This window comes from Odocoileus virginianus, chromosome 19, assembly GCF_023699985.2.
Source record: "Odocoileus virginianus isolate 20LAN1187 ecotype Illinois chromosome 19, Ovbor_1.2, whole genome shotgun sequence".
In the NCBI taxonomy this organism is placed as follows: Eukaryota; Metazoa; Chordata; class Mammalia; order Artiodactyla; family Cervidae; genus Odocoileus; species Odocoileus virginianus.
In genome coordinates this window covers 53172272-53199990 of record NC_069692.1, presented here as the reverse complement: position 1 = coordinate 53199990, position 27719 = coordinate 53172272, and the positions used below count along the sequence as shown (strand labels likewise).

Below are 27719 nucleotides of genomic sequence, written 5' to 3'. Positions count from 1 at the left end.
TATTGTGCCATGAAGAATATACATTCATTTGCAATCTTGTTTTGCATTTATAGACATAAGAAAATCCATCACATTTTTATTCCTGTAATTGATTTCTCATTTCATACTGTTGTGGTCAAGAAAACTTGCTTGATATAATTTATATCCACTTAAATGTGCTGAAAGTTTCTTTGTGTGTGTGTGTGTGGCCTAGCATGTGATCTCTCCTAGAGAAAGCTCCATGTGCACTTGAAAATAATGAATATTTTTCTGTTGGATAGAAAGAGCAGGCTATCTGAACAGACATTTTCCCAAAGAAGAATGTAGATGTTCAATAAGTACATGAAAAGATACTCAGCATCTTAACTTATTAAGAGAAATGCAAATCAAAACTACAATGAAGTATCACTTTACACCTGTGAGAAGAGCTTTAAATAAACAGTATGTAAATAGCAAATGTTGGTTAAGATGTGGAGAAAAGGAAATACTAGTTATCTGTTGGTGAGAATGTAAATTGGTGCAGCCAGTATGAAAGACAGTATGAAGCTTTCTCACAAAGAACAGAAGTGCTATATAATTCAGCAACTCCACTGCTGCATATATATTTTTTTTTTTTTTTTATTTTTTTTTTTTTTTTTTGTTTTTTGTTTTTAAAACAAGCTACCCAGTCTGTTCTGGCATGCTTCTAATAATATCAGAATCACCTGGATCAATGATAGCCAGTGTGCATACTCTGTAGTATTTTCCACATGCTGTGCCCAATTCAATATTATTGCCACTGTAGTGATGGACACCAGTTTTGGCCAACATGGCGTAATACTCTATTTCAGATTTCCTCAAGGCTGGGCAGTTGTTGGCGAGGATGACCAGTTTCGCTTTGCCTTGTCTGATCATTTTCAGAGTCTGTTTGTACCCCAGCACGTACTTTCCACTTTTCATAACCAGCTGGAGCCTAGAGTTGATCGACTCCAGTGACTTTTTCGTCTTCTTTGCGGCCACCATCTTCCTGCTTTAGATGCGGGACGCCCCCAACCAAGAGCAGCCGCCAAGATGGCCGGGGGCTGCATATATATTTAAAAAATGATAACACTCATTCTAAACTAAGTATACACTCCAATTGTCATAAAGTGTTCTTTACAATAACCAAGATATGGAAACCACCTAAGTGTACATCAGCATATGAATGGATAAAAATATGTGGTATATGTACACCATGAAGTGTTAATCATAAGAAGAAAGGAATAATGTCATTTGCAACAATGGGTCTAGTGGGTCTAGTGGTTATTATGCCTAGTGAAATAAGTCAGACAGAGAAAGGTTTATACTCTATGCTACCTTTATACTGGAAATCTAAAAAATAAAACAAATAAATGTATATAGCAAATAAGAAGTAGAATCATATATATAAAGAATAAATCAGCAATTATCCATAGGAGATGGAAGGGGGGCAAGATAAGAATATGGGGTTAAAAGATACAAATTACTGTGTAGAAAGTAAATAAGCAACAAGAATATATTGTACAGCAATGGAAAATCTAGCTTATTTTGTAATAACAATAATTGCATTAAAATCTAAAAAAAATTTGAATCACTCTTTTGTATATCAAAGACTAATATTATAAAATCACTATACTTCAATAAAAGAAAAATAAAATCTAGCACAGTGTTTACTATAAATTGAATTATGTCTCACTCCCCAAATTCCTATGTTGAATCCATAACCCCAAGAGTGATGGTATTTGCAGAGAGGTCTCTGGGAAGATAATTTGTTTCAGATGAAGTCATAATGGTGGGGTTCTTCTGGTTGTAGTATTGTTCTTATAAGAAGAGACATAAGCTAACTAACTAATGATATGATGAACTAGCATTCAGTCTCCCTCTCCCTTTCTCTCTCCTCTCTGTCTCTCTCTGTGCATGTGTGTGTGTGTGTGTGTGTGTGTGTGTGTATGCATGTGATATCAGGAACAGTGAAAAGCTGGCTTTATGAAGCTCAGAAAGAAAACTCTCACAAGAGTTCAATCATTCTGGCACCCTGATCTAGGATCCCCACACTCCAAACTTTGAGAAAATAAATTTCTATTGCTTAAGTCACCCATTCTACAGTGTTTCATTATGTCACCTCATGATGTGATATTAAAAACTGGGTGCTGATTTCTCAAACATCTAAATTGTACAATTGTTTCAGAACTGGGTAATAGTTTTGAGTGCATACTAAAAAATATGGATGCTAACAGTGATTCTGGGGAAGTCCAGACTGGAAATGAGTAACATATTACTGGAAATTAAGGAAAAGAAAATCCTTTTTTATAAAGTGTAAAAAATCCACTGACCTTAAATCTAGTGTTTTTTGGAAGGTAGGACTTGTGGGTGATGAGATGAGTTCATTTGCCTGAAAATATTTCTAAGCAAAATGTTGATGGAGTGGCTTGGTTCATCCTGACTTCCTAAAGTAAGATCTGGAAAAAGGAGAGATAAAAAAGGAATTTTTAATGAAAAAAAAAAGAACCATAGCTTGAAGACCTGGAAAATTCTTGGTTTATTTATGCTGCAAAAAGTAAGACAGCTTTATGTATAGATAAACATGAGGCTGAAAACCACTTAATAAAGAGTCTGTTGGATTATATGAGTAGAAATTCTACCACAATTCACTGAAAGGTGGAGATGGAGCAAAATGAAGAGAGACTGTAGTTATTCTTGGATTTGACAGGAATGGATGCCTGAAAAGGTATTCTTCAAGAGGGAAATGTTACTGTGTAGTCAATTTAGAGAGCATCAAGGCCACCACCTTGTTTCAAAAGACAAAATAGCCTGAGTTCAGCATTTTCAACGTCTTGTGAACAGAGAGAATGCTAAAAAAGGAGAAAATAGGGCTATTATTTGTGCCATTTTACTTAAGGCCTGTAAGTCATTATATAACACATTCATTCCAAGGACAGAAGAGGAACTGGGATGTCCTCAATTATCTGGTTCTAGTTTTCTTGTTAACCAGTCGAGTTCTTAGAATGACCTTCTCCACAAAAGACTAGAAGTGGTGCTACTAATCTCACCCTGACCCTGACCACATCCATGTGTAGACCCTGGACCCAGAGTCAGAGAAGGAAGAAAAGGGCCTTGGTGAGTTTGAGCTATTAAGATATGGGAATATGGGCAACTCAGAATAGGTCTAATGATGGTGGAAGGAAATTTTCTCCCCGAACAAGAAGGAGGCTTCCTATCCCTGGGGCTTATATCATGGCGTCGTCAGATTTCTCTTAGGAAATATCAGTGCAAAACTTAAATTGAATGCATGTAAATCGATGGCTGATTCATGTCAATGTATGACAAAACCCACTACAATATTGTAAAGTAATTAGCCTCCAATTAATAAAAATAAATGAAAAAAAAAAAAAAAGAATTTCACAACAGCAAACACACAGATCGTTAAATTCTAAGAACAAGACCGTTTGAACTCAGGATCCCTAGGAAAGACAGTAGAAATGGGGACTGATATAATGATAAAGAAGCAATGAGATCAGGATGTCACAGGAAAGAAAGACTTGGCAGAGAGATCTTAAGGATGGAGGAAGTGAGGCATTAAAAGGCAAGGTCAAATAGGATGCAGACGTGTTGCTGAAGGATGGTGGGAACCAAACAAGAGGAATAAAGACTCAGTTATATTTTGCAAAGGATATGGAGGGATAGACACCATGATTTTCATGAGACCCCCAGATAGATGAGGAAGTAAAAGTAGAGAGAAATAGTCAGCTTGTCTTTGCTTCTGATTATTACTATTGTAGTACCATGAGCTCAAAAGTTTAGGAAATATCCAGGAAATAATATCAACATGTCTTTTGAATAACAGGAGTATACACATACAAAACTGATGCAAACAAAATCTTTTTTCAGTTATCAGCCACTTCCTATCCTGAGATGATGCCTACTAATACTTTGCTAAGAATTTTTAATTTAAATTTATGAGACATTAGCATGCTTTTTGTTTATTTTTGTTTTGTTTTTTTGTAAGATTTTTTGTCTGGTTTCTGCAATAGAATACTGGTGGCCTCACAGAATAAATCTGGGTGTGTTTCTTCTTTATTTTTGGAATAGTTTGAGAAGAATAGGTGTTAGTTCTCACATTTGAGTGGAATCAATCCATCCAGTCCATGATTTTTGTTTGCTGGGAGTTTTTGATTACTAATTAAATTTCACTACTAGTGCTCAATATATTTCTTCCTGATTTTGTCTTAGGAGATTTTATGTTTCTAGAAATTTGTTCCTTTTCTCTAGATTGCCTTTTTTTTTTTTTTTTTTGTATTTAAGCATTTTTGGTAATATTTTCATAATTTTTGTATCTCTGTAATATCAGCTGTCATTTATCCTCTTTTATTTCTTTTTTCATTTAGTTGAGCCCTATATTTATTTCTTGATAATTATGAAGTCATCTGGCTAATGACTTCTGAATTTTGTTTATCTTATGGGGGAAAAAAAAATCAGGTCTTGTTTCAGTAATTCTTTCCATTTTGGGGAAGGGGAATCCTTGTTTATAACATTTCTGAACTTTATTTCCTTCCTTCTATTGATTTTGGGCTTTGTTCTTCTTTATCTAATTGCTTAGGTGGTAGGTGAGGTTGTTTATTTGAGATGTCTCTTATTTTATGAGGTAGACCTGTATCATTATAAAATTCCTTCTTAAAAGTTCTTTTGCCACATCACCTGGATTATGAAAAGTTGTGTTTTTACTTTCATTTGTCTCAAGGAATTTTCTGAGTTTATACTTGATCTCTTCATTGACCCAATGCTTTCATAGTAGTATGTTGTTTCTTCTCCACGTTGGTTCTTTTCCCTTTTTTCTTTATTTACTTGATTTCTAATTTCATGCCATTGTTTGAAACAAAAACACTTGATATAATGTCTATCCTTTTATGATTGTTGAAGCTTGTTTTCTGACCTAACATGTGATTTATCATCATGAAGATTTCTTGTGTACTTCAAAAGAATGTTTATTCTGCTGTTTTTGGATGGAATGTTTTTTAGCTATTTGTTAAGTTCAACTGGTCTAATATGCCATTTATGATCACTCTTCCTTTTAAACTTCTGTATGGTTTGTCTTGGATGAAAGTGGGTTGTTAAAGTCATCTACTGTGAGTATATTATTGCCAATTTCTCCCTTTATGTTTATTCTATGTATATTTGATTTATATATTTAGATGTTCCACTTTGGTGCATATATGTTAATTGTTATGGCCTTTTCCTTTGTTTATCCCCTTATCATTGTATAATGCCCTTCTTTGTCTTTTGCTGCTGTTGTTGTTATAAGACTTTGTTTTACATTCACTCATTAGCCATCCTATATATTTTTATTGGAGCATTTAGTCCATTGATATTTGAAGTGATTATTGATAGGTATGTACTTATAGCTATTTAGTATATGTTTTTGAACTGTTTTTGTAGTTCTCTGTTTTATTTATTTTTTCTTTTAGTTTATTCCCTCGAGATTTGATTATTTGCTTTAGTGATATGCTGGTCTTCCTTTCTCTCTGTTTTTTTTTGTTTTTTTTTTTTTTGTATTGTAGGTATTTTATTTATTGTTACTATGGGATCAATGTATGTTGGCTTAATAACTGTAACTACATGTTTTAAGCTGATATTCATTAAAATTTAAAAGCATTCTAAAATATCTACATTTTTTATTCCTCTCCCCTTTATTTTGTGTTTTGCTATTATATTTTGCAGCTTCCATTTTATGCGTCAACTATTTATTGTGTTATGGTCATTTTTATTATTTATGTATTTCAATATTTGTACTAGCTTATTCAAGTGGTTAATCTTCAGCCTTTGCAAGTGGAATTTTTCACGTCTATACATTCTCATGTTTGTTATAGCTTTTCCTTTTCCACACAGTTGTTGTTTTGTTGAAAGTTGTGCCTGACTCTTTGTGACTGCATGGACTGTAGCCCACCAGGTTCTACATTCCCTAGGAATTTCCTAGGCAAAAATGGATTGCTATTTCCTTCTTCAGGGATCTTTCTGACCCAGGGACTGAACCTGCATCTCCTTCATGGCAGGTGGATTCTTTACCACTAAAAATGTCCTCCACATAGAGAAGACCCTTTAGCAAGTCTCTTAGTATCAGCTGAATATTGAGAAACTGTTTTTTATTTTCTTTCTTCTTTCTTTTTTTTTTTTTTTGGGAGGCCATTGTTGTCTGAGAAGTCTTTATCTCTCCTTCAATACTGAATGAAAACCTTGCTTCGTAGATTATCCTAAGTTGCTGATTTTTTCTTTTCAGTACATTGAATATGTAATGCCACTTCCTTCTCACCTGCAAATTTTCTGCAGAAAAATCATCTGATATCTTTATGGCTCTTAGTTTTTCTCTTGCCACCTTCTGCAAGTTTAAGTCTAGGCTCTGAGCTTACTTTCAGGAGACTTTTGCCGTGTGTGGTAATATCTCTCAGATTTAAGTCACTTTTATTAACAGTAGAGACGACAGTAACTTTCACAAGGCTATAGAAATAATTGCATGACTGTCAATACAATCCATGCAAATATTAGTTCATTTTCATTAATACCCTAGCTTCAGAGTTTGTTATAGAAGAATTGGATACATTGATGAGTGGAGACTTTTAATAGCTTACTTCCTCTGTATTTTAAGAACACAAATACTGAACATTGAATTTAGCCCTTATGACATGCTAGATACATAAACTTAAATAACAGAATTTTTTATTCTAACAATGTGTCATGCAAAATATTACCCTTTATCCCACTATCCTCTTTTATAAAGATTTGCTTCATACTACACCTTTAAAAATTCTGAAAGAAATGGGAATACCAGACCATCTGACCTGCCTCTTGAGAAACCTATATGCAGGTCAAGAAGCAACAGTTAGAACTGGACCTGGAACAACAGACTGCTTCCAAGTAGGAAAATGAGTACATCAATGTTATACAGTGTCACCCTGCTTATTTAACTTATATGCAGAGTACATCATGAGAAACGCTGGGCTGGAAGAAGCACAAGCTGGAATCAAGATTGCCGGGAGAAATATCAATAACCTCAGATATGCAGATGACACCACTCTTATGGTAGAAAGTGAAGAGGAACTAAAAAGCCTCTTGAGGAAAGTGAAAGAGGAGAGTGAAAAAGTTGGCTTAAAGCTCAACATTCAGGAAACTAAGATCATGGCATCCGGTCCCATCACTTTATGGGAAATAGATGGGGAAACAGTGGAAACAGTGTCAGACTTTATTTTTGGGGGCTCCTGTTTTTGGGCTTCAAAATCGCTGCAGATGGTGACTGCAGCCATGAAATTAAAAGCTGCTTACTCCTTGGAAGGAAAGTTATGACCAACCTAGATATCATATTAAAAAGCAGAGACATTACTTTGCCAACAAACGTCTGTCTAGTCAAGGCTATGGTTTTTCCAGTGGTTATGTTTGGATGTGAGAACTGGACTGTGAAGAAAGCTGAGTGCTGTAAATTTATGCTTTTGAACTGTGGTGTTGGGGAAGACTCTTGAGAGTCCCTTGGACTGCAAGGAGATCCAACCAGTTCATCCTAAAGGAGATAAGTTCTGGGTGTTCATTGGAGGTACTATTGCTGAAGCTGAAACTCCAATACTTTGGCCACCTCACTCGAAGAGTTGACTCACTGGAAAAGACCCTGATTCTGGGAGGGATTGGAGGCAGGAGGAGAAGGGGATGACAGAGGATGAGATGGCTGGATGGCATCACCGACTCGATGGACATGAGTTTGAGTAAACTCCGGGAGTTGGTGATGGACAGGGAGGCCTGGCGTGCTGCAATTCATGCGGTCGCAAAGAGTCAGACATGACTGAGCGACTGAACTGAACATCCTTAACATTTTCATGCCTTTAACTTGCTTTTTTCATATTATTAAATAATAGAACACAAAGGTTTCACATTATCTGATCAATGATTCCTGATAATATAATTGTTTTCACATTTTCAATGTTATAAGCAAAATTTTTAATGAATCTCCTTGAGGCTAAATGCATTGGAAATATAATTCTTAATTTATATTCTTAATGCAATTGATGTCTTAGTTTGTTCAAATAAAGTTTTGACATTTATCTATTTTATTTTTATTGTTTAATGAATAAGAAAGTCCACGAGATTAGATTCAGACATTACAGGGCACCTTAGAAACAATATTCTTATTTTCACTAAAATTTAAGTACTACATGACTGATATTGGGCTTCTCTTATGGCTCAGCTTGTAAAGAATCTACCTGCAATCTGGAGACCTGGGTTCGATCCCTGGTTTGGGATGATCCCCTGGAGAAGGGAACAGCTACTCACTCCAGTTTTCTGGCCTGGAGAATTCCATGAACTGTATAATCCAGGGGCAGCACAAAGAGTCAGATACGACCGAGCGATTTTCACTTTCCTTCACAGACTGATATTAGTTATTTAGTTGAATTCATCAGGCAGTTTTAAAATACCTATTAAAAGTAATTGAAATATTAATTAGACAAATTGCTATTTCAAAGACAGTGAATGAGTGAGCCAATTGAAGAAATACACACAATCTTCACATTTTGTTAAATTCAAATTTAAATATCATTTTTCACTGTGCCTGATATAGTGTATCTTGTGGATATGAAGTAAAAATAAAACATGTTAGATGAGATGGAAGGCACGTTGTAATTTTCTGGGTTGATCACTGTTTTGCTTAAAATTAGAACTGGTACATCAAGATTCTGATCGATAAAGAAATGACAACTATTTTTGCTAAATTCTGGGTATTACAGCCAAGAATTTTGAAAGAAACAAACTAACCACATCCTAGTTTATTTTGCTCTATAAGCATATTTAAGATCATTTCATGATATGCCTCAACAATCCACTGCTTCATTTCTTCTTACATAATTTTGACAGAACTGTTTGGAAAATCAGTGCCTCAGGGCTGTGTTTAGATTTACTGCTGAATCCAATTACTGTGCATTATCATAAAAATGAATCAAAGTGAATATTATTGATGGTGCTTGTTTTGTGAGCATGCAATTGTTAACTCCAAATATAAATATTTTAATTGCATAATTTCTCACTTTTGTAGAAAAGAAAAAAGAAATAAGATTTTTAGTATAGAACAATAAACCACTTACATTTAAACAAAGTTCTTAAAAAATAAATGCAATGCTGTTTGATGCACAATTCAGACAAAAAGTGCTTTAAACAGCTCTGATTAATAATACTTGCCTAATATTGAATGAGAGAATATTGTTATGCAAAGAAAATAGTTGTTAGGGATGTTAGTTTAAAGCTTTTATGTATGTCTCAACTCCATGTATAATTTATTTTTTCCATTTATTTTTATTAGTTGGAGGCTATTTACTTTATAATATTGTAGTGGTTTTTGTCATACATTGACATGAATCAGCCATGGATTTACATGTATTCCCCATCCAGGTCCCCCCTCCCACCTCCGTCCCCACCGGATTCTTCTGGGTCTTCCCAGTGCACCAGGCCTGAGCACTTGTCTCATGCATCCAACCTGGGCTGGTGATCTGTTTCACCCTAGATAACATACATGTTTCGATGCTGTTCTCTTGAAACATCCCACCCTTGCCTTCTCCCACAGAGTCCAAAATTCTGTTCTGTACATCTGTGTCTCTTTTTCTGTTTTGCATATAGGGTTATCGTTACCATCTTTCTAAATTCCATATATATGTGTTAGTATACTGTATTGGTCTTTATCTTTCTGGCTTACTTCACTCTTTATAATGGGCTCTAGTTTCATCCATCTCATTAGAACTGATTCAAATGAATTCTTTTTAATGGCTGAGTAATATTCCATGCTGTATATGTACCATAGCTTCCTTATCCATTCGTCTGCTGATGGGCTAGGTTGCTTCCATGTCCTGGCTATTATAAATAGTGCTGCAATGAACATTGGGGTGCACGTGTCTCTTTCAGATCTGGTTTCCTTGGTGTGTATGCCCAGAGTGGGATTGCTGGGTCATATGGCAGTTCTAATTCTAGTTTTTAAATGGGATGGGGTGGAGAGGGAGGTGGGAGGGGAAACCGGGATGGGGAATACATGTAAATCCATGGCTAATTCATTTCAATGTATGACAAAAACCACTGCAATGTTGTAAAGTAATTAGCCTCCAACTAATAAAAATAAATGGGAAAAAAAATTAAAAAATAATAAAAAAAAAGAAATCTCCACACTGTTCTCCATAGTGGCTGTACTAGTTTGCATTCCCACCAACAGTGTAAGAGGGTTCCCTTTTCTCCACACCCTCTCCAGCATTTATTGCTAGAACACTTTCTAACACCATACACAAAAATAAACTCAAAATGGATTAAAGATCTAAATGTAAGATCAGAAACTATAAAATTCCAGAGGTGAACATAGGCAAAACATTCTCTGACATAAATCACAGCAAGATCCTCTATGACCCACCTCCCAGAATATTGGAAATAAAAGCAAAAATAAACAAATGGGACCTAATGAAACTTAAAATCTTTTGCACAACAAAGGAAACTATAAAAGGTGAAAAGACAGCCCTCAGATTGGGAGAAAATAATAGCAAATGAAACAACAGACAAAGGATTAATCTCAAAAATATATAAGCAACTCCTGCAGCTCAATTCCAGAAAAATAAATGACCCAATCAAAAAATGGGCCAAAGAACTAAACAGACATTTCTCCAAAGAAGACATACAGATGGCTAACAAACACATGAAAAGATGTTCAACATCACTCATTATCAGAGAAATGTAAATCAAAACCACAATGAGGTACCATTACATGCCAGTCAGGATGGCTGCTATCCAAAATTCCATGTATAATTTAAAACAGAGGTTGGCAAACACAGATTTGACTTGTGGGCCAAAGCTGTCCTTTCCCATTCATTTATTGCAATCTATGCCTGCTTTGCCTTACAACAACAAAGCAGAGTAGTTATGACAGAGACCACATAGCCAATGAAGTCTAAAATATATTCTATTGGCTCCTTACCAAAAAGTAAAAAATGCTGTCTCAAACGTACAGGATTAAATGTAGGTATTTTATACAGGCTCTTTGTGATCCCATATACTGCAGCATGCCAGGCTTCCCTGTTCTTCACTACCTCCCAAAGTTTGTTCAAACTCATGTGCATTGAGCCAGTGATGCCATCCAACCATCTCATTCTCTATCGTTCCCTTCTCCTCCTGCTTTCAATCTTTCCCATCATCAGGGTCTTTTCTAATAAGTTGGCTCTTTGCACCAGGTGCCCAAAGTACTGGAGCTTCAGCCTCAGCATTATCCCTTCCAAAGAGTATTCAGGGTTGATTTCCTCCAGGATTGATTGGTTTGATCTCCTTGCAGTCCAAGGAATCTCAAGAGTCTTCTCTAGCACTACCGTTTTTCTAGTGTGAGAACATATTTCATTTTCCTACTATCTCTGTGAGTATCTCTAGTACCAAGATGAAGGTAATTATGGGGAACATGGCATTGGGGGAAAAAAAAAGTTCAACATAGAATCACTGGAATGTGGGTGGTCCACTTTCACACACAAAGAAGAGAGAATAGAGTACTATGCATACACATAATATCCAATGAGTTATAATAGTATATATATTCAGAAAATGTGTTACTTTCACATTTTATTTAAAAAAAGAAACACTCAGAAAGTATTACCTATATTTGGCTGAATTATATTTGTTTTAGTTTTATAGAGCACTTTATTTCTTTTTCCATTTATTTTCATTAGTTGGAGGTTAATCACCTTACAACATTGCAGTGATTTTTGTCATACATTGAAATGAATTAGCCATGGATTTACATGTATTCCCCATCCAGGTCCCCCCTCCCACCTCCCTCTCCACCCGATCCCTCTGGGTATTCCCAGTGCACCAGGCCTGAGCACTTGTCTCCTGCATCCAACCTGGACTGGTGATCTGTTTCACCCTAGATAATACACATGTTTCGATAGTCTTCTCTTGAAACATCCCACCCTCGCCTTCTCCCACAGAGTCCACAAGTCTGTTATATACATCTGAGTCTGTTTTTCTGCTTTGCATGTAGGGTTATAGTTACCATCTTTCTAAATTCCATATATATGTGTTAGCATACTGTAATGGTCTTTATCTTTCTGGCTTACTTCACTCTGTATAATGGGCTCAAGTTTCATCCATCTCATTAGAACTGATTCAAATGAATTCTTTTTAATGGCTGAGTAATATTCCATGGTGTATATGTACCACAGCTTCCTCATCCATTCGTCTTCTCATTACACGCCAGTCAGGATGGCAGCTATCCAAAAGTCTACAAGCAATAAATGCTGGAGAGGGTGTGGAGAAAAGGGAACCCTCTTACACTGTTGGTGGGAATGCAAATTAGTACAGCCACTATGGAAAACAGTGTGGAGATTTCTTAAAAAGCTGGAAATAGAACTGCCATATAGAGTACTTTAAAATACCTTCTGAAACAATAACATTTAATAAGTGATGGGGAAATGGTGAATTGCATTTTTGTCTTACCCCTTGGTGTTAATTCACGTTCCCTGGCTAGTTTTTGTCTTGATCATTAATCAACTATTCTGGATCCTTGGACATTAACTTAATGAAAACATAATGTGAACAGCATTTAGTAAAGCTTAAACTTATCAATTATAATTATGTTGTAGAAATTATACCCATGAAGAAAATATTGGAGCTTTTGAACTTTTTTTATTATGTCTATTATGTCCTAATGTTAGTATGATGATTGATTAATTGTTGCTGTTGTTTAGTCACTAAGTATTGTCTGACCCTTTGCAACCCCATGGACTATAGTGTGCCAGGATCCTCTGTCCATGGGAATTCCCAGGCAAGAATACTGGAGTGGGTCACCATTTTCTTCTGCAGGTGATTCTTCCAACCCAGGTATCGATCCCCAGTCTCCTTTATTGGCAGGTAGATTCTTTACAGCTGAGGAGCAGGGAAACCTCCCATGATGATTGATTACCACATGCAAAATTTTGAATATTGCATAATCATAAGGTTATATCTTCATTCTTTTTCATAAGAATTATATTAATTATTGCTATAAAAACTTTATAAAGTGTTTATAATTGTATCAGTCATTGTTTAATATGCCTATAACAGTCGCTGATAATAATTTTCCATCCAACATTTAAGATCCTTTTTGCTTTTTCATCATTTATTTTTTTGGAGGAAATATTTTTGTATTATGAATCCTACAAGTTATGAAAGAAAAATTTCATGGTAGGATATAGGAAACCAGAAGAAGTTTGTTGTTGTTTCCTCATTGCAAAAAGCTAGCAAACTTGCAGTCTCCCTAAGAGTCTATATCGCAAGAGTATAATAAAATATTGGTTTGTTTTAAGGAGCAAAGAAAGTACTAGATGTAGAAACATTTTGTGAATTTCAAACAGTGGTGAAGTAGGTATTATGTAAAATTTCTGTCTCAATCAGGAATAGACCCATCCATTATTCTTAATAGACTTCTATTTAGTACATATTCCCAAAAGAGGACTTCTAAATTAGTATGCAGTGCTCTTATTTAATTTGCTCTAAAAAGTGTATATCTAATTATATTAATATCACACCAAGGTGCTATTTGCTAAAGGTTTAAGGTTAATGATTCCTTTAATCTTGCTAGTCTTCAAATTGTACAAATCCAGTAAGAAAACATAAACATTTTCTCAAATGCATTTATTTTTGTTTTGAAGGATAGTTGCTTTACAGAACTGTGTTGTGCTGTGCTTAATTGCTCAGTCATGTCCGACTGACTCTTTGTGACCCCATAGACCACATGTAGCCTGCCAGGATCCTCTGTCCGTGGGGATTCTCCAGACAAGAATACTGGAGTGGGTTGCCTTGTCCTGCTCCAGGGGATCTTCCCAACCCAAGGATCAAACCAAGGTCGTATGCATTGCAGGCAGATTCCTTACCAACCAAGACAACAGGGAAACCCAAGCATACTGGAGTGGGTAGATTTTCCCTTCTCCAGCTGATTGTCCCAATCCAAGAATAGAACCAAGATCTCCTGAGTTGCAGGTAGATTCTTTACCAGCTGAGCTACCTGCTATAGACAGACATATGCAGCCAACCTCTTAACCTCCCTCCCATCTTCCATCCTATCCACTCTGCTAGTTGGTTACTGAGCCCTGGTTTGAGTTCACTGAGTGATACAGCAAATTCCCATTGGCTATATATTTTGCATATAGTAAAGAAAGCATAAACATTTTACTTGACAATGACAATGGGGAGATTTACAAATTTTAGTCTAAAAAGAAAAATCCAAATCCTAGAAGAAAAGTAAATACAAGTTCTTTTTTTATTCATTTATTTTTATTAATTGGAGGCTAATTACTTTACAATATTGTAGTGATTTTTGCCATATATTGACATGAATCAGCCATGGATTTACATGTGTTCCCCATCCTGAACCCCCCTCCCACCTCCCTCCCAATCCCATCACTCTGGGTCATCCCAGTGCGCCAGCCCCGAGCACTTGTCTCATTCATCCAACCTGGACTGGCGATCTGTTTCACACTTGATAATATACATGTTTTGATGCTATTCTCTCAGATTATCCCACCCTCACCTTCTCTCATAGAGTCCAAAAGTCTACTATACATCTGTGTCTCTTTTTCTGTCTTGCATATAGCGTTATCATTGCCATCTTTCTAAATACAGGTTCTTACTTCTCCAAATCAAGAATTTAAAAACTGGTTAATGCTGCTTTGGTTTCAGTTAATATATTTATTTTGTAGACATATGTAAAAGTCAGCTTAGAATACACATGCCACCTCATTATTTTCTCATTTCTGGAAATAATCTCTGATAAACAAAGGGTATCTATTTTTATAGAGAAAATGCCATAACCATTTATTTCCTTAGTCAATAATAAGAATAATAGCAAGAGCAACAATAATCTAACCGCATTATTGATTTGTATGTCAATAATGTTTTATATATCACGTAACTACATAAAAATATTTTATACTAATGGTAATGGTTGAATAATTAGTACAGTCCAATCACACAGTAATTACATCATATCTGAGGAATATAATTTTGAAAATAAAAATAACAATTTAGACTTTATTCTACAGTATTTTCAAGTGTATTTTCAGAAATCTCTAAATTACAAAAGTTGGAAGAAACTGTGCCTAGAAACAGAAAATGAAGGGTTTCATGTCAGTGTCTTTCTGACAAGTTAAGCAGACTAGTAAGTCTGGTTCATAAGAAACCTCTGATATACAGGAACAGGTATGCTAATGCATGCTTCTATTTACATGAAAGCACAGAGGTTATGAGAAGTTATTGATTTATGATTTTCAAACATTAAATTTGATGAATGAACAGATATTGTAACTAATAAAAAATCTTTGAATTCAATTTAACTAATAACTGCTAATCAATTTCTATGAATGCATTATTTGCAAAGTATCATAAGATTTTAATATTAGAAAGTAAAATGTATATTTTAAAGAAAGTTGTATTCAGTATAAACATCCAGAACTTGAACTTACAGTGGGTTCAGAATAAAAACAGAAACTTCCTTGACTATACATTTTACTTTGCATTTTGGAGACTAACATATTTCCACTTGCATAGGATGGACTTTTGTCTAACTTCTTTGTGATCTCCTTTGTGTTTTAGTACCTTGGTCTCATTATTAAATATTTTATTTGCTAATACATAGCTTATTTGATTTGTCACTATAATAGTCACACCTTAAATTTCTCAAGTCAATTAAATATTATATTTTAAATAGTGGTAAATATTTATAGGAGACTCAAGAGGAAACTCGACAAGTTACATTTTATTTATTTATTTATTTTTCATTTCTTTTCATTAGTTGGAGGCTAATCACTTTACAATATTGCAGTGGGTCACATGTATATTATCTATAGTGAAACAGATCACCAGTCCAGGTTGGATGCATGAGACAAGTGCTCGGGCCTGGTGCACTGGGAAGACCCAGAGGGACAAGTTACATTTTAATGTTCATTCATCTTTCTTAATAGTGTATTTTGCAACTATATAACAAAAGTATGATTAGTAATTATGCAGTTGAACTTTGCCAACAAAGATCCTTCTAGTCAAAGCTATGGTTTTTCCAGTAGTCATGTATGGATGTGAGAGTTGGACTATAAGGGAAGTTGATCACCAAAGAACTGATGCTTTTGAACATCAGTTGGATGTTGGAGAAGACTCCTGAGAGTCCCTTGGACTGCAAGGAGATCCAGCCAGTCCATCCTAGAGGAAATCAGTCCTGAATATTCATTGAATGGACTGATGCTGAAGCTGAAACTCCAACACTTTGGCCACCTGATGTGAAGAACTGACTCATTTGAAAAGACCCTGATGCTGAGAAAGATTGAAGGTGGGAGGAGAAGGGGACGACAGAGGATGAGATGGTTGGATGGCATCACCAACTCAATGGCCAGGAGTTTAAGTAAACTCTTGGAATTGGTGATGGATAGGGAGGCCTGACTGTGCTGCAGTCAATGGGGTCCCAAAGAGTCAGACACGACTGAGCGACTGAACTGAACTGAACTGAATTGAACAATCCAAATGGAAATCAATCCTCTGAGCAAGTTCTGGGAGTTGGTGATGGATAGGGAAGCCTGGCATGCTACAGGTAATGGGGTCGCAAAGAGTCAGACAAAACTGAGTGACAGAACTGAACTGAATTGAACAAGAATAACTTTCTGAGTTTGGACCATTAAACCTGATATCCATCAGTGTGTAAAAGTAAGATATAGATTCTATTCTAAATTTGAACATCAAGATTTTATAAACTTTGTGACATCATGGTCTGTAGCCCATCACGTTCCTCTGTCCGTGGGATTTTTCAGGCAAGAATTACCTTCAGGCAAGGGATTACCACTCCCTTCTCCAGACGATCTTCCGAACCCAGTGATCAAACCCTGGTCTCTGGCATTGCAGGCAGATTCTTTACCATCTTAGCTACAGGGAAAATCCTTTATATACTTTAACTGTTATTTTATATATTGTTTATTCCACTGACACATTATGATCAAACAAGACACTTAGCAAACATAAGGTGTAATATTATCTACATATACTAACTTACAAAGCTGACACATTTGAGTATAGCTGTTTAAAATTTTAATGTGTTCTATATTATCAGGTATACTGATTGTAAGGAATAACGTCAGATGAAGGCCAGGAATGAAATTGCAGTACTCAATTGAAATAATACACAAACTTTGAATTGACTAGTTATTTTTTAGCACCATTAACACTTAGACAAGTCCAACAGACTAGTTGCTTGCAGTGGGGTAATGTCAAATTGTAATGCTTACAGATATTTCAGAAATTGTATTCCTTTAAAATATGTTTTTCTCAGATTTATTTATATTGATATTTGTCCAGGACCAAATTTTTAACTTTAAAACCTATTTATTTTGTTGTTTTTGTCTCTAAAGTCGTCTTTGTGACCTCATGGACTTCAGCATGCCAGGCTCCCCTGTCTTTCACTACCTCTTGGCTGTTGTTCAGTTATTCAGTTGTGTCCAATCCTTTGTGACCTCATGGACTACAGCATGCCAGGCTTCCTTATCCTTCACTATCTCCCAGAACCTTCTCAAACTTGTGTTCATTGGGTCGGTGAGGCCATACAACTATCTCATCCTCTGTCATCTCCTTTCCCTCCTGCCTTCAATCTTTCCCAGCTTCAGGGTCATTTTTCTAATAAGTCAGTTCTTCACATCAGATGGCAGAAGTACAAGAGCTTCAGCTTCAGTATCAGTCCTTCCAATGAATATTCAGGTTAGATTTCCACTAGGATTGACTGGTTTGATTTGCTTGCAGTCCAAGGGACTTTCGAGAGTCTTATCTAACACCACAGTTCATAACCACCAACTATTCAGTGCTCAGCCTTCTTTGGGATCCAACTCTGACATCCATACATGGGTAGTGGAAAAATCATAGATTTGATTATATGGAACTTGTCAGCAATGTAGTGTCTCTGCTTTTTAATATGCTTTCTAGATTTGTCTGACAGCATGTGGCCCACTGGAGAAGGGAATGGCAAACCACTTCAGTAATCTTACCTCAAGAACCCCATAAACAGTATGAAAACACAAAAAGATAGGACACTGAAAGATGAACTCCCCAGGGCAGTAGGTACCCAATATGCTACTGGAGATCAGTGGAGAAATAACTCCAGAAAGAATGCAGGGTTGGAGCCAATTCAAAACTAACACCCAGTTGTGGACAGGACTGGTGATAGAAGCAAGATTCAATGCTGTAAAAAGCAATATTGCATAGGAACCTGGAATATTATGAATATTATGAATGTCCATGAATCAAGGCAAATTGGAAGAAGTCAAACAGGAGATGGCAAGAGTGAACATCGATGTTTTAGGAATCAGCAAATTAAGATGGACTGGAACGGGTTAATTTAACTCAGATGACCATTATATCAACTACTGTGGGCAGGAATCCCTTAGAAGAAATGGAGTAACCATCACCGTTAAGAAAGAGTTTGAAATGCAGTACTTGGATGCAATCTCAAAAAGGACAGAATGATCTCTGTTCGTTTCCAAGGCAAACCAATCAATATCACGGTAATCCAAGCCTATGCCCTGAAGAGAAATGCTGAAGAAGCTAAGGTTGAATGGTTCTATGAAGATTTATAAGATAAGATGTCCTTTTCATTATAGGGGACTGGAATGCAAAAGTAGGAAGTCAAGAAACACTTGGAGTAACAGGCAAATTTGGCCTTGGAGTACGGAATGAAGCAGGGCAAATGCTAACAGAATTCTGCCAAGAGAACACACTGGTCATAGTAAACAGCCTCTTCCAATGATGCAAGAGAAGACTCTGCACATGGACATCACCAGATGGCCAACAATGAAATCAGATTGATTTTATTATTTGCAGCCAAAGATGGAGAAGCTCTATACAGTCAGCAAAAAACAAGACCAGGAGCTGACTGTGGCTCAGATCATGAACTCCTTATTGCCAAATCCAGACTTAAATTTAAAAAGTGGGGAAAACCACTAGACCATTCAGCTATGACCTAAATCGAATCCCTTATGATTATACAGTGGAAGTGAGAAATAGATTGAAGGGACTAGATCTGATAGACAGAATGCCTGATGAACTATGAATGGTGGCTCATGACATTGTATAGGAGACAGGGATCAAGACCATCCCCAGGAAAAACAAATGCAACAAAGAAAAATGGCTGCCTGAGGAGGCCTTACAAATAGCGAAAAACAAAGGAGAAAAGGAACAATATGCCCATTTGAATGCAGAGTTCCAAAGCATAGCAAGGAGAAATAAGAAAGCTTCCCTCAGTGATCAATGAAAATAAATAGTGGTAAACAATAGTATGGGAAAGACTAGAGACCTCTTCAAGAAAATTAGAGATGCCAAAGGAACATTGCATGCAAAGATTGGCTCAATAAAAGACAGAAATGATATGGACCTAACAGAAGCAGAAGATATTAAGAAGAGGTGGCAAGAATACACAGAACTGTACAAAAAAAGATTGTCATGACCCAGTTAATCATGAAGGTGTGATTATGGACACTCACATAGAGACTGACATCCTGGAATGTGAAGTCAGGTGGGTCTTAGGAAACATCACTATGAACAAAACTAGTGGAGGTGATGGCATTCCATTTGAGCTATTTCAAATCCTGGAAGATGATGCTGTGAAAGTGCTGTACTCAATATGTCAGCAAGTTTGGAAAACTAAGCAGTGGCCACAGGATTGGAAAAGATCAGTTTTCATTCCAATCCCAAAGAAAGGTAATGCCAAAGAATGCTCAAACTACTGCACAATTGCACTCATCTCACATGCTACTAAAGTAATGCTCAAAATTCTCCAAGCCAGGCTTCAGCAATATGTGAACCATGAACTTCTAGATGTTCAAACAGGTATTAGAAAAGGCAGAGGACCCAGTAATAAAATTGCCAACATCCATTGGATCATCAAAAAAGCAAGAGCATTCCAGGAAAACATCTATTTCTGATTTATTGGCTATGCCCCAGACTTTGATTGTGTGGATCACAGTAAACTGGAAAATTCTTCAAGAGATGGGAATACCAGACCACTTGACCTGCCTCTTGAGAAACATGTATGCAGGAAGGGAAGCAACAGTTAGAACTGGACATGGAACAACAGACTGGTTCCAAATTGGAAAAGTAGTATGTCAAGGCTGTATATTGTCACTCTGCTTATTTAACTTATATGCAGAGTACATCATGAAAATGCTGGGATGGAGGACACACAAGCTGGAATCAAGATTGCCAGAAAAAATATCAATAACCTCAGATATGCAAATGACACCACCCTTATGGCAGAAAGTGAAGAAGAACTAAAGAGCCTCTTGATGAAAGTGAGAGGAGAGTGAAAAAGTTGGCTTAAAAGTCAACATTCAGACAACTAAGATCATGGCATCTGGTCCTATCACTTCATGGTAAATAGATAGGGAAACAGTGGAAACAGTGGCTGACTTTATTTTTTCTGGGCTCAAAAATCACTGCAGATGGTGATTGCAGCTCTGAAATTAAAAGACCCTTACTCCTTGGAAAGAAAGTTATGACCAACCTAGATAGTATATTAAAAAGCAGAGACATTACTTTTCCAACATAGGTCCTTCTAGTCAAAGCTATCATTTTTCCAGTATTAATGTATGGATGTGACAGTTGGACTATAAAGACAGATGAGTGTTGAAGAATTGATGCTTTTAACTGCAGTGTTGGAGAAAACTCTTGAGAATCCCTTGGACTGCAAGGAAATCCAGCCAGTCCATCCTAAATGAGATCAATCCTGGGTGTTCATTGGAAGGACTGATATTGAAGCTGAAACTCCAATATTTCAGCCACCTGATGCAGAGAGTTAACTCATTTGAAAAGATCCTGATGCCTAGAAAGGTTGAGGGCAGGAGAAGAAGGGAACAACAGAGGATGAGATGGTTGGATGGCATCACTGACTCCATGGAGGTGAGTTTGAGTAAACTCTGGGAGTTAGTGGTGGACAGGAAAGCCTGGCGTGCTGTGATTCATGGGGTCCCAAAAAGTCAGACATGACTAAGTGACTGAACTGAACTGAACTGAACTGATCTAGGTTGGTCTATATTTTCTTCCACGGAGCAAGTGTCTTTTAATTTTGTTCCTGTAGTCACCATCTCCAGTAATTTTGGTTCCTAAGAAAATATAGTCTGTCACTGTTTCCATTGTTGCCCCATCTACTTGCCATGAATTGTTGGGACTGGTCTCATCTCGTCAAGGCTATAGTTTTTCCAGTAGTCATATATGGATGTGAGAGTTGGACTATAAAGAAAGCTGAGTGCTGAAGAATTGATTCTTTTGATGTGGTATTGGAGAAGATTCTTGAGAGTCCCTTGAACTGCAAGGAGATCCAGCCAGTCCATCCTAAAGGAGATCAGTCCTGAGTGCTTATTGGAAAGACTGAGGTTGAAACTGAAACTCTAATCCTTTTGCCACCTAATTCAAAGAGCTGACTCTTTTGAAAAGACCCTGATGCTGGGAAAGATGGAGGGCAGGAAGAGAAGGGGATGACAGAGGATGAGATAGTTGGATGGCATCACTGACTCCATGGAGGTGAGCTTGGGTAAACTCTGGGAATTAGTGGTGGACAGGGTGGCCTGGCTTACTGCAGTCTATTGGGTTGTGAAGAGTTGGACATGACTGAGAGGATGAACTGAACTAATGGTACTAGATGCCATGATCTTCCTTTTTAGAATGCTGTGTTTCAAGCCAGATTTTCCACTCTCTTTTTAAATTTTCATCAAGAGGCTATTTAACTCTTCTTCTCTTTCTACCATAAGGGTGGTGTCACCTGTGTATCTGAGGTTATTGATATTTTTCCCAGCAATCTTGATTCCAGCTTGTGCTTCATTCAGCCCACCATTTCTCTTGATGTGATCCTCATATAAGTTAAACAAGCAGGGTGACAATATACAGCCTTGACGTTCTTCTTTCCCACTTTGGAATCAGTCCATTGTTCCATTTCCAGTTCTAAATTTTGCTTCTTAATCTTCTTACAGATTTCTCAGGAGGCAGACAAGGTAGTCTGGTATCCCCAACCCGTGAAGAATTTTCCACAGTTTTCTGTGATCCACACAGTCAAATGCTTTCATGTAGTAAGTGAAACAGAAGTAGATGTTTTTCTGGAATTCTCTTACTTTGTCTATGAGACAAAAGATTTTGGCAATTTGCTCTCTTGTTCCTCTGCTTTTTCAAATCCTGCTAGAACATCTGGAAGTTCTTGGTTTACATACTGTTGAAACCCAGCTTGGATAATTTTGAGCAGAACCTGGCTAGCATGTAAAACGAGTGCAATTGTGCGATGATGTGAATTTTCTTTGTCATTGCTTTTATTGGGATTAGAATGAAAACTGACATTTTCCAGCCTTGTGCCCACTGATAAGTGTAGCAAATTTGCTGGCGTATTGAGTGCAACACTTTAACAACATCGTGTGTTAGGATTTGAATTGGCTCAGCTGTAGTTCTACCACCTCCACTAGCTTTGTTCATAGTGATACTTCCTAAGGCCCACTTGATTTTTCTTCTGGAGTTTTCTCAAATTCATGTCCATCTCATACTCTGCTGCCCCACCTCCCCTTTTGTCTTTAGCCTTTTTCAGCATCAGAGTCTTTTTCAGTGAGCCATTATTTATTTCTTCTTATTTACTTATTCAGCATGAACTAAACAAACATTGAACATATTATGGAATCTAATGGAATTTCAAGCTAAAAATTTCTTTATAGATATAAAGTTTTTACATTTGATTACTTGTTTTAGCCATAAATACCATATTGCCTCATTTTGTATAGGAGAATATGAGATAGAAAAATAAATAAATTGGCTACTAAGTTTATGAGTGAGGGTTTGAAGCAAAATAATCAAATTGGAAGCTACACATTCAAGTCCTGCCTTCTAACAACTCTCCACTGTTCTGTTGCAATAGCCAAAAACTGATGGAACAATTCATATACTATCATTAAACTATAAATCTCATCAGTTCACCTGCAACATCTTTCACAGACTTAAAGGGTTTTGGGCCATTCACGAACATCAAAGAACTTTACACAGGTTTGCAAACCAGAAATCCTGGCTTTGTATTCCAAATCCATGGAACTAACCAGTTGTATTTTTTCCATCCATAGAGTGATGATAATGGCAAACTTTACTAAATAGATTCCTTTAAAATAGTTTGAGTTTTAGCATAGAACAAATTATCCAGTACTAGCCATTGTCATAGGATGATTAGATACATGATAGATAGAAACAGAAATTTCAAAGCTTTTATTCTATTTTTAGAATAAAAATATGATGTTTTCTTAAATACAACATTTAAACCTATATGTGAAATATGTTAAGAAATATAAGTTGATAAGAATGAGTGGCTTTGTTTTAGATGAGTTCTGTAGTCAGAAGAGAACACAGTGTACTGGTGTTTTGACTAAAGGCTAAAGTGTCCTCATATAAACAAACACATTTAAAGTATAAAAGTGCATTATTTCTTTTTATGATTTTCATTATTTTTTCATCCATTCACTTCTCAATGGTTATGTCCCCATGACTTGTATCATTCACCTCTTAACCACTAAAATAGTTTAGAATCCCCAGTCTTTGATCTTGAATGGAACCTATTTTGCATTTTGGATTCATTCAACTCAAAAATTTTATAATCTTCTATCTATTGTAGAAGAACTAAATTAGCTTAACATGTTTTACCTAAAACTGACAACATGCTTTTGTATGTCTGCTATTGTTAACATTGGAGTAGGAAATGGCAACCCACTCCAGTACTCTTGCTTCGAGAATCTCAAGGACGGGGAAGACTGATGGGCTTCTGTCTATAAGGTCGCACAGAGTTGGACACAACTGAAGCGACTCAGCAGCAGCAGGAGTAGCAACAATGTTGACATATGCATTATATCATTAATAAATGTTCCATTTGGAGAAATATTTACATTTTTTTGAAAAAAGATTACATATATGTTTAACAAAAATATGCAAATAACACAGAAGATCTGTAAAGAAAACGTAAATGTCTTAAAATTTTAAATACATATACATTTTACTCAAATAATTAAAGATATTTTATCTTATTTATGACATGATTTCTTTGTATGTCAAAATGTGAAGTAGTATTAAACAAAGTAGGTTTTCCATATATATGTATGTATATGTGTATATATATATATATATATGGAAAGTGTAATTTGTTTTATTTTTAAGTTTGTCCAAAATGATAATAATCAAAAAGCCATATTTTTTTGTAGCATCTGCTAAAATATGAAAAAATGGTGGTTTTTTTTTTTTTCATATTTTAGCTGGAAATATACAGGGACTATAATTTAAGAAATCACATATGTGTCACAAGTGTCAATATCCTCATCTAGAAAAAGGCAAATCTCTAAATTAAACCACTAAGTTAAAATTATCATAAAAAATTATTCAATACTTAAAAGCAAATAAATAATTGTTACATAAGCAATTTATTTGTAGGATGTTGCTTTGTGAATATTATTTTATCTTCTTATATCAAAACTATGTTGTCTCAACAACAACAAAAAAACCTTTTTCTGAGAGATTATTTTAGAGTTATTTCATTAAATATGCAAAAGTAAATCTGAATCACTATAAAGAAAAGAATAGAAAGAAGAAATTGACTGCCTTCTTAAAGGTTCATTAAGCTAATCTGAGCTGGCTCAGGCACCGGTGACAAAAACAATATTATTGGAACTTGGTAGCCACAGGACAGCGAAGGAGGGAGAAAGGAAAAGAGTACATACATGCTTAATGTAAGTGAACAACAAAAATAAAACACTGTGGAAATATATAGAGACATGTTAGTTATAGTGTTTCTGGTTAAATAAAATATAGTTGGACATACCTTAGAAGAAGTGTCCCAGACTTTAAGTGAAAGTGAAAGTGAAGTCGCTCAGTCGTGTCCGACTCTTTGCGACCCCACAGACTGACTACTGCCCACCAGGCTCCTCCATCCATGAGATTTTCCAGACAAGAATGCTGGAGTGGGTTGCCATTTCCTTCTCCAGAAGATCTTCCCGACCCAGGGATTGAACTCGGGTCTCCTGAATTGTAGGCAGACGCTTTACCATCTGAGCCACCAGGGAAGTCGTCCCAGACTTTAAAACATAAAACATATGCAGTTAATAAATAATAACAGACTGTCAACTCAACGAAACTAAGCCATGCTGTGTAGGGCCACCCAAGACAGATGGGTCATGGTGGAGAGTTCTGAGAAAATGTGGTCCACTAGAGAAGGGAATGGCAAACCACTTCAGTATTCTTGGTTTGAGAACCCCATGAACAATATGAAAAGGCAAAAGATAGGACACTGAAAGATGAACTTCCCAAGTCAGTAGGTGTCCAAGATGCTACTGGAGATGAGTGGAGAAATAAATTCAGAAAGAATGAAAAGATGGAGCCAAAACAAAAACAGCACCCAGCTGTGAATGTGATGGGTGATAGAAGCAAGGTCTGATGTTGTAGAGAGCAATATTGCATAGGAACCTGGAATATTAGGGCCATGAATCAAGGTAAATTGGAAGTGGTCAAACAGGAGATGGCATGAGTGAATGTCAACATTTTAGTAATCAGTGAACTAAAATGGACTGGAATGGGTAAATTTAACTCAGATGATTGTTATATCTACTACTGTGGGAAAGAACCCTTAGGAAAAAATGGATTAGCCATCATAGTCAACAGAAGAGTCCGAAAGGTAGTACTTGGATATAATCTCATGAGCTAGAGAATGATCTCTGTTCATTTTCAAGGCAAACCATTCAATATCATGGTAATCCAAGCCTATACCCTGACCAGTAATCCTGAAGAAACTGAAGCTGAATGGTTTTAAGAAGACCTACAAGACCTTTTAGAACTAACACCAAAAAAAAAAAAAAAAAAAAAAAAATCCTTTTTATTATAGGGGAATGGAATGCAAAAGTAGAAAGTCAAGAAACACCTGGATTAACAGGCAAATTTGGCTTTGAAGTACATAATGAAGCTGGGCAAAGTCTAACAGAATTTTGATAAGAGAATGCACTGGTCATAGCAAACACACTCTTCCAACACCACAAAAGAAGACTGTACACATGGACATCACCAGATGGTCAACACTGAAATCAGATTGATTATACATTCTTTGCAGCCAAAGATGGAGAAACTATACAGTCAGCAAAAACAAGACCAGGAGCTCACTGTGGCTCACATCATGAACTGCTTATTGTCCAATTCATACACAAATTGAAGAAAGTAGGGAAAACCACTAGACCACACAGGGGTGACCTAAATCAAATCTCTTACAATTATACAGTAGAAGTGAGAAACAGATTTAAGGGACTACATGTGATAAACAGAGTGCCTGAAGAACTATGGACAGAGGTTTGTGACATGGTATATGAGACAGGAATCAAGACCATCCCCAAGAGAAAGAAATGCAAAAAAGCAAAATGGCTGTCTGAGGAGGCCTTACAAATAACTGTGAAAAGAAGAGAAGCAAACAAAGGAGAAAAAGAAAGATACACCCATTTAAATGCAGAGTTTCAAAGAATAGCAAGGAGAAACAAGAAAGTCTTCCTCAGTGATCAGTGCAAAGAAACAGAGGAAATCAATAGAATGGGAAACACTAGAGATCTCTTCAAGAAAATTTGAGATACCAAGGGAACATTTTATGCAAAGATGGGCTCAATAAAGGACAGAAATCATATGGACCTAATAGAAGCAGAAGATATTTAGAAGAGGTGGCAAGAATACACAGAAGAACTGTACAAAAAAGATCTTCATGACCCAGATGATTATGATGGTGTGATCACTCACCTAGAGCCAGACATCCTGGAATGTGAGGTTAAGTGGGCCTCAGGAGAAATCACTACGAACAAAGCTAGTGGAGGTGATGGAAATCCAGTTGAGCCATTCCAAATCCTAAAAGATGATGCTGTGAAAGTGTTGCACTCAATAGGCCAGCAAATTTTAAAAACTCAGAGGTGACCACAGGACTGGAAATGATCAGTTTTCATTCCAATCTCTTTTTTTTTTTTTTTTTTATTTGTTGGAGGCTAATTATTTACAACATTGCAGTGGTTTTTGTCATACATTGAAATGAATTAGCCATGGATTTACATGTATTCCCCATCCCGGTCCCCCCTCCCACCTCCCTCTCCACCCCATCCCTCTGGGTCTTCCCAGTGCACCAGGCCTGAGCACTTGTCCCATGCATCCAACCTGGGCTGGTGATCTGTTTCACCCTAGATATACATGTTTTGATGCTGTTCTCTTGAAACATAATCAATGCCAAAGAATGCTCAAACTACTGCACACTTGCTCTCATCCCACATGCTTATAAAGTAATGCTCAAAATTCTCCAATCCAAGCTTCAACAGTACATCACCTATGAACTTCCAGATGTTCCAGCTGGATTTGTAAAAGGCAGGGGAACCAGAGATAAAATTGCCAACATCTGCAGGATCATTGAAAAAGCAAGAGAGTTCCAGAGGGAAAAAAAATCTATTTCTGTCTTATTGACTGTGCCAAAGCCTTTTACTGTGTGGATCACAATAAACTGTGGAAAATTCTGAAAGATATGGGGATATCAGACCACCTGACCTGCCTCTGAGAAATCTGTATGCAGGTTAAGAAGCAACAGTTAAAACTGGATATGCAACAACAGACTGGTTCCAAATAGGGAACAGAGAATGTCAAGGCTGTATATTGTCACCCTGCTTATTTAACTATATACAGAGTACATCATG

General features: G+C 36.4%; 1 pseudogene; it reads right to left on the bottom strand.

The window, feature by feature from the left end:
• Positions 1-639: 639 nt before the first annotated feature.
• Positions 640-1038, bottom strand: LOC139039638 (large ribosomal subunit protein eL30 pseudogene; annotated as a pseudogene).
• Between the last annotated feature and the right edge of the window lie 26681 nt (positions 1039-27719).